Source organism: Lissotriton helveticus, chromosome 8 (assembly GCF_964261635.1).
Source record: "Lissotriton helveticus chromosome 8, aLisHel1.1, whole genome shotgun sequence".
Lineage (NCBI taxonomy): Eukaryota > Metazoa > Chordata > Amphibia > Caudata > Salamandridae > Lissotriton > Lissotriton helveticus.
Window position 1 is genome coordinate 1539929519 of NC_136069.1, and position 13645 is coordinate 1539943163.

The window sequence follows — 13645 nt, forward strand, 5'->3', positions numbered from 1 at the left end:
GCTGATAAAGTGCAATCCTTACCAAATGAGCTTAGGACCCATGTAAGAGCTCATCTAGAAGAGTCATGCTCTTGTATTCCCTGGCCAGACAGGCCATGCAAATTTGGAAGAATGCCAAGCACCTGGTAGACAGCTGTACTCCAGCACACTTACAGCAATGTCCTCAGGGCTGTGATCAGGGGCTGCTTAGATTTGCGTATTCCACCCTATGTTGTGACATTGAGCTCCCTTGTTGAATTTGCTTTAGTCAGCCAAGATGTGGCTGTTGACTCAATTTCAAAGCAGCTTTGGGCCGTTCAAGTGGCTGGTGAATAGCACTTTCTCTTTGTACGCTTTAAAGGTCTAAAGAGTTCTTCATAGGTACTGCTCTGTATGGATTGTTCAAAGATCTGTTGGAAATGCTTATAATGGGATAAATAAATTGAGGGCATGCCTTTACGGTACCAAACTTGCATGGCTGTCTGGCTTGTGGAAGGTGCTGCAAATGCAAGTCAGGATGGCCGAGTGGTCTAAGGCGCTGCGTTCAGGTCGCAGTCTCTTATGGAGGCGTGGGTTCAAATCCCACTTCTGACAAACCTGTGTTTAATCTTCTTTTTTCTTGAGGGAGAAAATCAGATCATTTCCCTCACATGGGCTTATATGGTTGTCTTTTTGGAAAAGTGCAGTGAGTTTTTTTCTTGCTATAGCCACTTATGGCCTAAGATGTGTGTTTTTTTTGTTCACACTATCGTTCTCACTATGTAGATGGACAAGCAACATGTGGTCAGGATGGCCGAGTGGTCTAAGGCGCTGCGTTAAGGCCGCAGTCTCTCCTGGAGGCGTGGGTTCGAATCCCACTTCTGACAAAACTTTAAGTCCATTTTGTCACTGCGTTCCTTCAGAATCTCAGCTAAAAATTGGCAGTGCATATAATATCTGAATAAGTACAAAACTTCAGTTTCAACTGCAAATGAATTTGCCCAATTCTGTCTTCAAGCTCGTATAATATTCTTCTAGCACTAGTGGTGTTTTATGTGTTTTTTGGGGGGTGCCTAAAAAATCCCTTTTATTGATGAAATGGCTTACATTCAGTCTTGTGATATTTTTGGTTTCCAATAAGTAGATTTTTAATTTTATGTAACCTCATTTTCTAATGATCCATTCAAGAGATGTTTCCACTATGAAATGAAGAGCAAGGGGAAAGAGCACAAATGATAGAGCCAGTGAGTGAGATGGGGTGTTGAGGAAGGAGAGAATGAAACAAAGACAGAGTGAGTGAACGGCAGGTAGGCATAGAAGAGGAGACTAGAAGTGAAGGTGACTTGCTTTTCCCTGCTCTTGACCTCCCACCCATCTCAAACCAATCACAAACATACCTTCTATGCAACGTTGGTATGCAGAACTTCACTCCTCAGCCAGTGAGGGTGAGTCCCAAGCCAGGGGCTAGAGAGCAAAAGAATGGATGTGCTCAGACGTTCCTTGCTAGGGACAGTTGATCTGAAACAAGGCCTGCTCTCTTGTTTCCAGCAAGGATCTAGAAATTCTGCATGAATCTGCAAGGCACATTGACAGCATAAATTTGCATAAACGCCCCACCTTCTGCCTTCCTACTTCCTGAGCAATAGTTGTTTGTGTATAAAGAGAGAGGTCGCAGGCAAGATAATTTTGTGAGTAGGATACAGAACCCTAAATAGCTGGTGAGAGGTATAAGTTATTCTAAAAGCATAAAAACAGTACACCTGTGAAATGAAATGCTTTCATATGTGATCTTCTGTGTTTATTGTCCTGTGCAAAAAGTTGCACCTTGTGTTTGAAGGTTGAAATTATTTCAAGCTTGCATGGACGCCGAAATTTCTGAGTGACTTTTATACATTTCTTAGGACTCTCCACTGTCAGGATGGCTGAGTGGTCTAAGGCGCTGTGTTAAGGCCGCAGTCTCCTCTGGAGGCGTGGGTTCGAATCCCACTTCTGACATGACTTTTGGAGATATAATCTTCTTCATCAGGATACCATCTGATGGAAGTTGCATCTGTTCGTCTTCACCTGGGACGTTATTCCGTCCTCGTCTAGTCAAGAGAGCTTGGGTTTCTCATATATTTCTGTTGTACAAAGTCTTGCTGATAAAGTGCAATCCTTACCAAATGAGCTTAGGACCCATGTAAGAGCTCATCTAGAAGAGTCATGCTCTTGTATTTCCTGGCCAGACAGGCCATGCAAATTTGGAAGAATGCCAAGCACCTGGTAGACAGCTGTACTCCAGCACACTTACAGCAATGTCCTCAGGGCTGTGATCAGGGGCTGCTTAGATTTGCGTATTCCACCCTATGTTGTGACATTGAGCTCCCTTGTTGAATTTGCTTTAGTCAGCCAAGATGTGGCTGTTGACTCAATTTCAAAGCAGCTTTGGGCCGTTCAAGTGGCTGGTGAATAGCACTTTCTCTTTGTACGCTTTAAAGGTCTAAAGAGTTCTTCATAGGTACTGCTCTGTATGGATTGTTCAAAGATCTGTTGGAAATGCTTATAACGGGATAAATAAATTGAGGGCATGCCTTTTCGGTACCAAACTTGCATGGCTGTCTGGTTTGTGGAAGGTGCTGCAAATGCAAGTCAGGTTGGCCGAGTGGTCTAAGGCACTGCGTTCAGGTCGCAGTCTCTTCTGGAGGCGTGGGTTCAAAACCCACTTCTGACAAACCTGTGTTTAATCTTCTTTTTTCTTGAGGGAGAAAATCAGATCATTTCCCTCACATGGGCTTATATGGTTGTCTTTTTGGAAAAGTGCAGTGAGTTTTTTTCTTGCTATAGCCACTCATGGCCTAAGATGTGTGTTTTTTTTGTTCACACTATCTTTCTCACTATGTAGATTAACAAGCAACATGTGGTCAGGATGGCCGAGTGGTCTAAGGCGCTGCGTTAAGGCTGAGTCTCTCCTGGAGGCGTGGGTTCGAATCCCACTTCTGACAAAACTTTAAGTCCATTTTGTCTCTGCGTTCCTTCAGAATCTCAGCTAAAAATTGGCAGTGCATATAATATCTGAATAAGTACCAAACTTCAGTTTCAACTGCAAATGAATTTGCCCAATTCTGTCTTCAAGCTTGTATAATATTCTTCTAGCACTAGTGGTGTTTTATGTGTTTTTTGGGGGGTGCCTAAAAAATCCCTTTTATTGAAGAAATGGCTTACATTCAGTCTTGTGATATTTTTGGTTTCCAATAAGTAGATTTTTTATTTTATGTAACCTCATTTTCTAATGATCCATTCAAGAGATGTTTCCACTATGAAATGAAGAGCAAGGGGAAAGAGCACAAATGATAGAGCCAGTGAGTGAGATGGGGTGTTGAGGAAGGAGAGAATGAAACAAAGACAGAGTGAGTGAACGGCAGGTAGGCATAGAAGAGGAGATTAGAAGTGAAGGTGACTTGCTTTTCCCTGCTCTTGACCTCCCACCCATCTCAAACCAATCACAAACATACCTTCTATGCAACGTTGGTATGCAGAACTTCACTCCTCAGCCAGTGAGGGTGAGTCCCAAGCCAGGGGCTAGAGAGCAAAAGAATGGATGTGCTCAGACGTTCCTTGCTAGGGACAGTTGATCTGAAACAAGGCCTGCTCTCTTGTTTCCAACAAGGATCTAGAAATTCTGCATGAATCTGCAAGGCACATTGACAGCATAAATTTGCATAAACTGCCCCATCTTCTGCCTTCCTACTTCCTGAGCAGTAGTTGTTTGTGTATAAAGAGAGAGGTCGCTGGCAAGATAATTTTGTGAGTAGGATACAGAACCCTAAATAGCTGGTGAGAGGTATAAGTTATTCTAAAAGCATAAAAACAGTACACCTGTGAAATAAAATGCTTTCATATGTGATCTTCTGTGTTTATTGTCCTGTGCAAAAAGTTGCACCTTGTGTTTGAAGGTTGAAATTATTTCAAGCTTGCATGGACGCAGAAATTTCTGAGTGACTTTTATACATTTCTTAGGACTCTTCACTGTCAGGATGGCCGAGTGGTCTAAGGCGCTGTGTCTAGGCTGCAGTCTCCTCTGGAGGCGTGGGTTCGAATCCCACTTCTGAAATGACTTTTGGAGATATAATCTTCTTCATCAGGATAACATCTGATGGAAGTTGCATCTGTTCGTCTTCACCTGGGACGTTATTCCGTCCTCGTCTAGTCAAGAGAGCTTGGGTTTCTCATATATTTCTGTTGTACAAAGTCTTGCTGATAAAGTGCAATCATTACCAAATGAGCTTAGGACCCATGTAAGAGCTCATCTAGAAGAGTCATGCTCTTGTATTCCCTGGCCAGACAGGCCATGCAAATTTGGAAGAATGCCAAGCACCTGGTAGACAGCTGTACTCCAGCACACTTACAGCAATGTCCTCAGGGCTGTGATCAGGGGCTGCTTAGATTTGCGTATTCCACCCTATGTTGTTGCATTGAGCGCCCTTGTTGAATTTGCTTTAGTCAGCGAAGATGTGGCTGTTGACTCAATTTCAAAGCAGCTTTGGGCCGTTCAAGTGGCTGGTGAATAGCACTTTCTCTTTGTACGCTTTAAAGGTCTAAAGAGTTCTTCATAGGTACTGCTCTGTATGGATTGTTCAAAGATCTGTTGGAAATGCTTATAATGGGATAAATAAATTGAGGGCATGCCTTTTCGGTACCAAACTTGCATGGCTGTCTGGCTTGTGGAAGGTGCTGCAAATGCAAGGCAGGATGGCCGAGTGGTCTAAGGCGCTGCGTTAAGGTTGCAGTCTCTTCTGGAGGTGTGGGTTCAAATCCCACTTCTGACAAACCTGTGTTTAATCTTCTTTTTTCTTGAGGGAGAAAATCAAATCATTTCCCTCACATGGGCTTATATGGTTGTCTTTTTGGAAAAGTGCAGTGAGTTTTTTTCTTGCTATAGCCACTTATGGCCTAAGATGTGTGTTTTTTTTGTTCACGCTATCTTTCTCACTATGTAGATGGACAAGCAACATGTGGTCAGGATGGCCGAGTGGTCTAAGGCACTGCGTTAAGGCTGGAGGCGTGGGTTCGAATCCCACTTCTGACAAAACTTTAAGTCCATTTTGTCTCGGCGTTCCTTCAGAATCTCAGCTAAAAATTGGCAGTGCATATAATATCTGAATAAGTACCAAACTTCAGTTTCAACTGCAAATGAATTTTCCCAATTCTGTCTTCAAGCTCGTATAATATTCTTCTAGCACTAGTGGTGTTTTATGTGTTTTTTGGGGGGTGCCTAAAAAATCCCTTTTATTGAAGAAATGGCTTACATTCAGTCTTGTGATATTTTTGGTTTCCAATAAGTAGATTTTTTATTTTATGTAACCTCATTTTCTAATGATCCATTCAAGAGATGTTTCCACTATGAAATGAAGAGCAAGGGGAAAGAGCACAAATGATAGAGCGAGTGAGTGAGATGGGGTGTTGAGGAAGGAGAGAATGAAACAAAGACAGAGTGAGTGAACGGCAGGTAGGCATAGAAGAGGAAACTAGAAGTGAAAGTGACTTGCTTTTCCCTGCTCTTGAACTCCCACCCATCTCAAACCAATCACAAACATACCTTCTATGCAACGTTGGTATGCAGAACTTCACTCCTCAGCCAGTGGGGGTGAGACCCAAGCCAGGGGCTAGAGAGCAAAAGAATGGATGTGCTCAGACGTTCCTTGCTAGAGACAGTTGATCTGAAACAAGGCCTGCTCTCTTGTTTCCAGCAAGGATCTAGAAATTCTGCATGAATCTGCAAGGCACATTGACAGCATACATTTCCATAAACTGCCCCACCTTCTGCCTTCCTACTTCCTGAGTAGTAGTTGTTTGTGTATAAAGAGAGAGGTCGTAGGCAAGGTAATTTTGTGAGTAGGATACAGAACCCTAAATAGCTGGTGAGAGGTATAAGTTATTCTAAAAGCATAAAAACAGTACACCTGTGAAATGAAATGCTTTCATATGTGATCTTCTGTGTTTATTGTCCTGTGCAAAAAGTTGCACCTTGTGTTTGAAGGTTGAAATTATTTCAAGCTTGCATGGTCGCAGAAATTTCTGAGTGACTTTTATACATTTCTTAGGACTCTTCACTGTCAGGATGGCCGAGTGGTCTAAGGCCCTGTGTTTAGGCTGCAGTCTCCTCTGGAGGTGTGGATTCGAATCCCACTTCTGACATGACTTTTGGAGATATAATCTTCTTCATCAGGATAACATCTGATGGAAGTTGCATCTCTTCGTCTTCACCTGGGACGTTATTCCGTCCTCGTCTAGTCAAGAGAGCTTGGGTTTCTCATATATTTCTGTTTTACAAAGTCTTGCTGATAAAGTGCAATCCTTACCAAATGAGCTTAGGACCCATGTAAGAGCTCATCTAGAAGAGTCATGCTCTTGTATTCCCTGGCCAGACAGGCCATGCAAATTTGGAAGAATGCCAAGCACCTTGTAGACAGCTGTACTCCAGCACACTTACAGCAATGTCCTCAGGGCTGTGATCAGGGGCTGCTTAGATTTGCGTATTCCACCCTATGTTGTGACATTGAGCTCCCTTGTTGAATTTGCTTTAGTCAGCCAAGATGTGGCTGTTGACTCAATTTCAAAGCAGCTTTGGGCCGTTCAAGTGGCTGGTGAATAGCACTTTCTCTTTGTACGCTTTAAAGGTCTAAAGAGTTCTTCATAGGTACTGCTCTGTATGGATTGTTCAAAGATCTGTTGGAAATGCTTATAATGGGATAAATAAATTGAGGGCATGCCTTTACGGTACCAAACTTGCATGGCTGTCTGGCTTGTGGAAGGTGCTGCAAATGCAAGTCAGGATGGCCGAGTGGTCTAAGGCGCTGCGTTCAGGTCGCAGTCTCTTATGGAGGCGTGGGTTCAAATCCCACTTCTGACAAACCTGTGTTTAATCTTCTTTTTTCTTGAGGGAGAAAATCAGATCATTTCCCTCACATGGGCTTATATGGTTGTCTTTTTGGAAAAGTGCAGTGAGTTTTTTTCTTGCTATAGCCACTTATGGCCTAAGATGTGTGTTTTTTTTGTTCACACTATCGTTCTCACTATGTAGATGGACAAGCAACATGTGGTCAGGATGGCCGAGTGGTCTAAGGCGCTGCGTTAAGGCCGCAGTCTCTCCTGGAGGCGTGGGTTCGAATCCCACTTCTGACAAAACTTTAAGTCCATTTTGTCACTGCGTTCCTTCAGAATCTCAGCTAAAAATTGGCAGTGCATATAATATCTGAATAAGTACAAAACTTCAGTTTCAACTGCAAATGAATTTGCCCAATTCTGTCTTCAAGCTCGTATAATATTCTTCTAGCACTAGTGGTGTTTTATGTGTTTTTTGGGGGGTGCCTAAAAAATCCCTTTTATTGATGAAATGGCTTACATTCAGTCTTGTGATATTTTTGGTTTCCAATAAGTAGATTTTTAATTTTATGTAACCTCATTTTCTAATGATCCATTCAAGAGATGTTTCCACTATGAAATGAAGAGCAAGGGGAAAGAGCACAAATGATAGAGCCAGTGAGTGAGATGGGGTGTTGAGGAAGGAGAGAATGAAACAAAGACAGAGTGAGTGAACGGCAGGTAGGCATAGAAGAGGAGACTAGAAGTGAAGGTGACTTGCTTTTCCCTGCTCTTGACCTCCCACCCATCTCAAACCAATCACAAACATACCTTCTATGCAACGTTGGTATGCAGAACTTCACTCCTCAGCCAGTGAGGGTGAGTCCCAAGCCAGGGGCTAGAGAGCAAAAGAATGGATGTGCTCAGACGTTCCTTGCTAGGGACAGTTGATCTGAAACAAGGCCTGCTCTCTTGTTTCCAGCAAGGATCTAGAAATTCTGCATGAATCTGCAAGGCACATTGACAGCATAAATTTGCATAAACGCCCCACCTTCTGCCTTCCTACTTCCTGAGCAATAGTTGTTTGTGTATAAAGAGAGAGGTCGCAGGCAAGATAATTTTGTGAGTAGGATACAGAACCCTAAATAGCTGGTGAGAGGTATAAGTTATTCTAAAAGCATAAAAACAGTACACCTGTGAAATGAAATGCTTTCATATGTGATCTTCTGTGTTTATTGTCCTGTGCAAAAAGTTGCACCTTGTGTTTGAAGGTTGAAATTATTTCAAGCTTGCATGGACGCCGAAATTTCTGAGTGACTTTTATACATTTCTTAGGACTCTCCACTGTCAGGATGGCTGAGTGGTCTAAGGCGCTGTGTGAAGGCCGCAGTCTCCTCTGGAGGCGTGGGTTCGAATCCCACTTCTGACATGACTTTTGGAGATATAATCTTCTTCATCAGGATACCATCTGATGGAAGTTGCATCTGTTCGTCTTCACCTGGGACGTTATTCCGTCCTCGTCTAGTCAAGAGAGCTTAAGTTTCTCATATATTTCTGTTGTACAAAGTCTTGCTGATAAAGTGCAATCCTTACCAAATGAGCTTAGGACCCATGTAAGAGCTCATCTAGAAGAGTCATGCTCTTGTATTCCCTGGCCAGACAGGCCATGCAAATTTGGAAGAATGCCAAGCACCTGGTAGACAGCTGTACTCCAGCACACTTACAGCAATGTCCTCAGGGCTGTGATCAGGGGCTGCTTAGATTTGCGTATTCCACCCTATGTTGTGACATTGAGCTCCCTTGTTGAATTTGCTTTAGTCAGCCAAGATGTGGCTGTTGACTCAATTTCAAAGCAGCTTTGGGCCGTTCAAGTGGCTGGTGAATAGCACTTTCTCTTTGTACGCTTTAAAGGTCTAAAGAGTTCTTCATAGGTACTGCTCTGTATGGATTGTTCAAAGATCTGTTGGAAATGCTTATAACGGGATAAATAAATTGAGGGCATGCCTTTTCGGTACCAAACTTGCATGGCTGTCTGGTTTGTGGAAGGTGCTGCAAATGCAAGTCAGGTTGGCCGAGTGGTCTAAGGCACTGCGTTCAGGTCGCAGTCTCTTCTGGAGGCGTGGGTTCAAAACCCACTTCTGACAAACCTGTGTTTAATCTTCTTTTTTCTTGAGGGAGAAAATCAGATCATTTCCCTCACATGGGCTTATATGGTTGTCTTTTTGGAAAAGTGCAGTGAGTTTTTTTCTTGCTATAGCCACTCATGGCCTAAGATGTGTGTTTTTTTTGTTCACACTATCTTTCTAACTATGTAGATTAACAAGCAACATGTGGTCAGGATGGCCGAGTGGTCTAAGGCGCTGCGTTAAGGCTGAGTCTCTCCTGGAGGCGTGGGTTCGAATCCCACTTCTGACAAAACTTTAAGTCCATTTTGTCTCTGCGTTCCTTCAGAATCTCAGCTAAAAATTGGCAGTGCATATAATATCTGAATAAGTACCAAACTTCAGTTTCAACTGCAAATGAATTTGCCCAATTCTGTCTTCAAGCTTGTATAATATTCTTCTAGCACTAGTGGTGTTTTATGTGTTTTTTGGGGGGTGCCTAAAAAATCCCTTTTATTGAAGAAATGGCTTACATTCAGTCTTGTGATATTTTTGGTTTCCAATAAGTAGATTTTTTATTTTATGTAACCTCATTTTCTAATGATCCATTCAAGAGATGTTTCCACTATGAAATGAAGAGCAAGGGGAAAGAGCACAAATGATAGAGCCAGTGAGTGAGATGGGGTGTTGAGGAAGGAGAGAATGAAACAAAGACAGAGTGAGTGAACGGCAGGTAGGCATAGAAGAGGAGATTAGAAGTGAAGGTGACTTGCTTTTCCCTGCTCTTGACCTCCCACCCATCTCAAACCAATCACAAACATACCTTCTATGCAACGTTGGTATGCAGAACTTCACTCCTCAGCCAGTGAGGGTGAGTCCCAAGCCAGGGGCTAGAGAGCAAAAGAATGGATGTGCTCAGACGTTCCTTGCTAGGGACAGTTGATCTGAAACAAGGCCTGCTCTCTTGTTTCCAACAAGGATCTAGAAATTCTGCATGAATCTGCAAGGCACATTGACAGCATAAATTTGCATAAACTGCCCCATCTTCTGCCTTCCTACTTCCTGAGCAGTAGTTGTTTGTGTATAAAGAGAGAGGTCGCTGGCAAGATAATTTTGTGAGTAGGATACAGAACCCTAAATAGCTGGTGAGAGGTATAAGTTATTCTAAAAGCATAAAAACAGTACACCTGTGAAATAAAATGCTTTCATATGTGATCTTCTGTGTTTATTGTCCTGTGCAAAAAGTTGCACCTTGTGTTTGAAGGTTGAAATTATTTCAAGCTTGCATGGACGCAGAAATTTCTGAGTGACTTTTATACATTTCTTAGGACTCTTCACTGTCAGGATGGCCGAGTGGTCTAAGGCGCTGTGTCTAGGCTGCAGTCTCCTCTGGAGGCGTGGGTTCGAATCCCACTTCTGAAATGACTTTTGGAGATATAATCTTCTTCATCAGGATAACATCTGATGGAAGTTGCATCTGTTCGTCTTCACCTGGGACGTTATTCCGTCCTCGTCTAGTCAAGAGAGCTTAAGTTTCTCATATATTTCTGTTGTACAAAGTCTTGCTGATAAAGTGCAATCCTTACCAAATGAGCTTAGGACCCATGTAAGAGCTCATCTAGAAGAGTCATGCTCTTGTATTCCCTGGCCAGACAGGCCATGCAAATTTGGAAGAATGCCAAGCACCTGGTAGACAGCTGTACTCCAGCACACTTACAGCAATGTCCTCAGGGCTGTGATCAGGGGCTGCTTAGATTTGCGTATTCCACCCTATGTTGTGACATTGAGCTCCCTTGTTGAATTTGCTTTAGTCAGCCAAGATGTGGCTGTTGACTCAATTTCAAAGCAGCTTTGGGCCGTTCAAGTGGCTGGTGAATAGCACTTTCTCTTTGTACGCTTTAAAGGTCTAAAGAGTTCTTCATAGGTACTGCTCTGTATGGATTGTTCAAAGATCTGTTGGAAATGCTTATAACGGGATAAATAAATTGAGGGCATGCCTTTTCGGTACCAAACTTGCATGGCTGTCTGGTTTGTGGAAGGTGCTGCAAATGCAAGTCAGGTTGGCCGAGTGGTCTAAGGCACTGCGTTCAGGTCGCAGTCTCTTCTGGAGGCGTGGGTTCAAAACCCACTTCTGACAAACCTGTGTTTAATCTTCTTTTTTCTTGAGGGAGAAAATCAGATCATTTCCCTCACATGGGCTTATATGGTTGTCTTTTTGGAAAAGTGCAGTGAGTTTTTTTCTTGCTATAGCCACTCATGGCCTAAGATGTGTGTTTTTTTTGTTCACACTATCTTTCTAACTATGTAGATTAACAAGCAACATGTGGTCAGGATGGCCGAGTGGTCTAAGGCGCTGCGTTAAGGCTGAGTCTCTCCTGGAGGCGTGGGTTCGAATCCCACTTCTGACAAAACTTTAAGTCCATTTTGTCTCTGCGTTCCTTCAGAATCTCAGCTAAAAATTGGCAGTGCATATAATATCTGAATAAGTACCAAACTTCAGTTTCAACTGCAAATGAATTTGCCCAATTCTGTCTTCAAGCTTGTATAATATTCTTCTAGCACTAGTGGTGTTTTATGTGTTTTTTGGGGGGTGCCTAAAAAATCCCTTTTATTGAAGAAATGGCTTACATTCAGTCTTGTGATATTTTTGGTTTCCAATAAGTAGATTTTTTATTTTATGTAACCTCATTTTCTAATGATCCATTCAAGAGATGTTTCCACTATGAAATGAAGAGCAAGGGGAAAGAGCACAAATGATAGAGCCAGTGAGTGAGATGGGGTGTTGAGGAAGGAGAGAATGAAACAAAGACAGAGTGAGTGAACGGCAGGTAGGCATAGAAGAGGAGATTAGAAGTGAAGGTGACTTGCTTTTCCCTGCTCTTGACCTCCCACCCATCTCAAACCAATCACAAACATACCTTCTATGCAACGTTGGTATGCAGAACTTCACTCCTCAGCCAGTGAGGGTGAGTCCCAAGCCAGGGGCTAGAGAGCAAAAGAATGGATGTGCTCAGACGTTCCTTGCTAGGGACAGTTGATCTGAAACAAGGCCTGCTCTCTTGTTTCCAACAAGGATCTAGAAATTCTGCATGAATCTGCAAGGCACATTGACAGCATAAATTTGCATAAACTGCCCCATCTTCTGCCTTCCTACTTCCTGAGCAGTAGTTGTTTGTGTATAAAGAGAGAGGTCGCTGGCAAGATAATTTTGTGAGTAGGATACAGAACCCTAAATAGCTGGTGAGAGGTATAAGTTATTCTAAAAGCATAAAAACAGTACACCTGTGAAATAAAATGCTTTCATATGTGATCTTCTGTGTTTATTGTCCTGTGCAAAAAGTTGCACCTTGTGTTTGAAGGTTGAAATTATTTCAAGCTTGCATGGACGCAGAAATTTCTGAGTGACTTTTATACATTTCTTAGGACTCTTCACTGTCAGGATGGCCGAGTGGTCTAAGGCGCTGTGTCTAGGCTGCAGTCTCCTCTGGAGGCGTGGGTTCGAATCCCACTTCTGAAATGACTTTTGGAGATATAATCTTCTTCATCAGGATAACATCTGATGGAAGTTGCATCTGTTCGTCTTCACCTGGGACGTTATTCCGTCCTCGTCTAGTCAAGAGAGCTTGGGTTTCTCATATATTTCTGTTGTACAAAGTCTTGCTGATAAAGTGCAATCATTACCAAATGAGCTTAGGACCCATGTAAGAGCTCATCTAGAAGAGTCATGCTCTTGTATTCCCTGGCCAGACAGGCCATGCAAATTTGGAAGAATGCCAAGCACCTGGTAGACAGCTGTACTCCAGCACACTTACAGCAATGTCCTCAGGGCTGTGATCAGGGGCTGCTTAGATTTGCGTATTCCACCCTATGTTGTGACATTGAGCGCCCTTGTTGAATTTGCTTTAGTCAGCGAAGATGTGGCTGTTGACTCAATTTCAAAGCAGCTTTGGGCCGTTCAAGTGGCTGGTGAATAGCACTTTCTCTTTGTACGCTTTAAAGGTCTAAAGAGTTCTTCATAGGTACTGCTCTGTATGGATTGTTCAAAGATCTGTTGGAAATGCTTATAATGGGATAAATAAATTGAGGGCATGCCTTTTCGGTACCAAACTTGCATGGCTGTCTGGCTTGTGGAAGGTGCTGCAAATGCAAGTCAGGATGGCCGAGTGGTCTAAGGCACTGCGTTCAGGTCGCAGTCTCTTCTGGAGGTGTGGGTTCAAATCCCACTTCAGACAAACCTGTGCTTAATCTTCTTTTTTCTTGAGGGAGAAAATCAGATCATTTCCCTCACATGGGCTTATATGGTTGTCTTTTTGGAAAAGTGCAGTGAGTTTTTTTCTTGCTATAGCCACTTATGGCCTAAGATGTGTGTTTTTTTTTGTTCACGCTATCTTTCTCACTATGTAGATGGACAAGCAACATGTGGTCAGGATGGCCGCGTGGTCTAAGGCGCTGCGTTAAGGCCGCAGTCTCTCCTGGAGGCGTGGGTTCGAATCCCACTTCCGACAAAACTTTAAGTCCATTTTGTCTCTGCGTTCCTTCAGAATCTCAGCTAAAAATTGGCAGTGCATATAATATCTGAATAAGTACCAAACTTCAGTTTCAACTGCAAATGAATTTGCCCAATTCTGTCTTCAAGCTCGTATAATATTCTTCTAGCACTAGTGGTGTTTTATGTGTTTTTTGGGGGGTGCCTAAAAAATCCCTTTTATTGAAGAAATGGCTTACATTCAGTCTTGTGATATTTT

At 42.8% G+C, this 13645-nt stretch overlaps 6 non-coding genes across 6 annotated transcripts; all 6 read left to right on the forward strand.

The window, feature by feature from the left end:
- The first annotated feature begins 490 nt into the window (after positions 1–490).
- On the forward strand, positions 491–573 carry TRNAL-CAG (transfer RNA leucine (anticodon CAG)). Its single transcript has one exon. It is a non-coding gene; the product is annotated as a tRNA-Leu (tRNA).
- A 189-nt stretch (positions 574–762) lies between these two features.
- TRNAL-AAG (transfer RNA leucine (anticodon AAG)) lies at positions 763–845 on the forward strand. The gene has a single exon. It is a non-coding gene; the product is annotated as a tRNA-Leu (tRNA).
- A 1025-nt stretch (positions 846–1870) lies between these two features.
- TRNAL-AAG (transfer RNA leucine (anticodon AAG)) lies at positions 1871–1953 on the forward strand. Its single transcript has one exon. It is a non-coding gene; the product is annotated as a tRNA-Leu (tRNA).
- Positions 1954–6764: 4811 nt separating this feature from the next.
- On the forward strand, positions 6765–6847 carry TRNAL-CAG (transfer RNA leucine (anticodon CAG)). Its single transcript has one exon. It is a non-coding gene; the product is annotated as a tRNA-Leu (tRNA).
- A 189-nt stretch (positions 6848–7036) lies between these two features.
- On the forward strand, positions 7037–7119 carry TRNAL-AAG (transfer RNA leucine (anticodon AAG)). The gene has a single exon. It is a non-coding gene; the product is annotated as a tRNA-Leu (tRNA).
- A 1025-nt stretch (positions 7120–8144) lies between these two features.
- On the forward strand, positions 8145–8227 carry TRNAL-AAG (transfer RNA leucine (anticodon AAG)). Its single transcript has one exon. It is a non-coding gene; the product is annotated as a tRNA-Leu (tRNA).
- The last annotated feature ends 5418 nt before the right edge of the window (positions 8228–13645 follow it).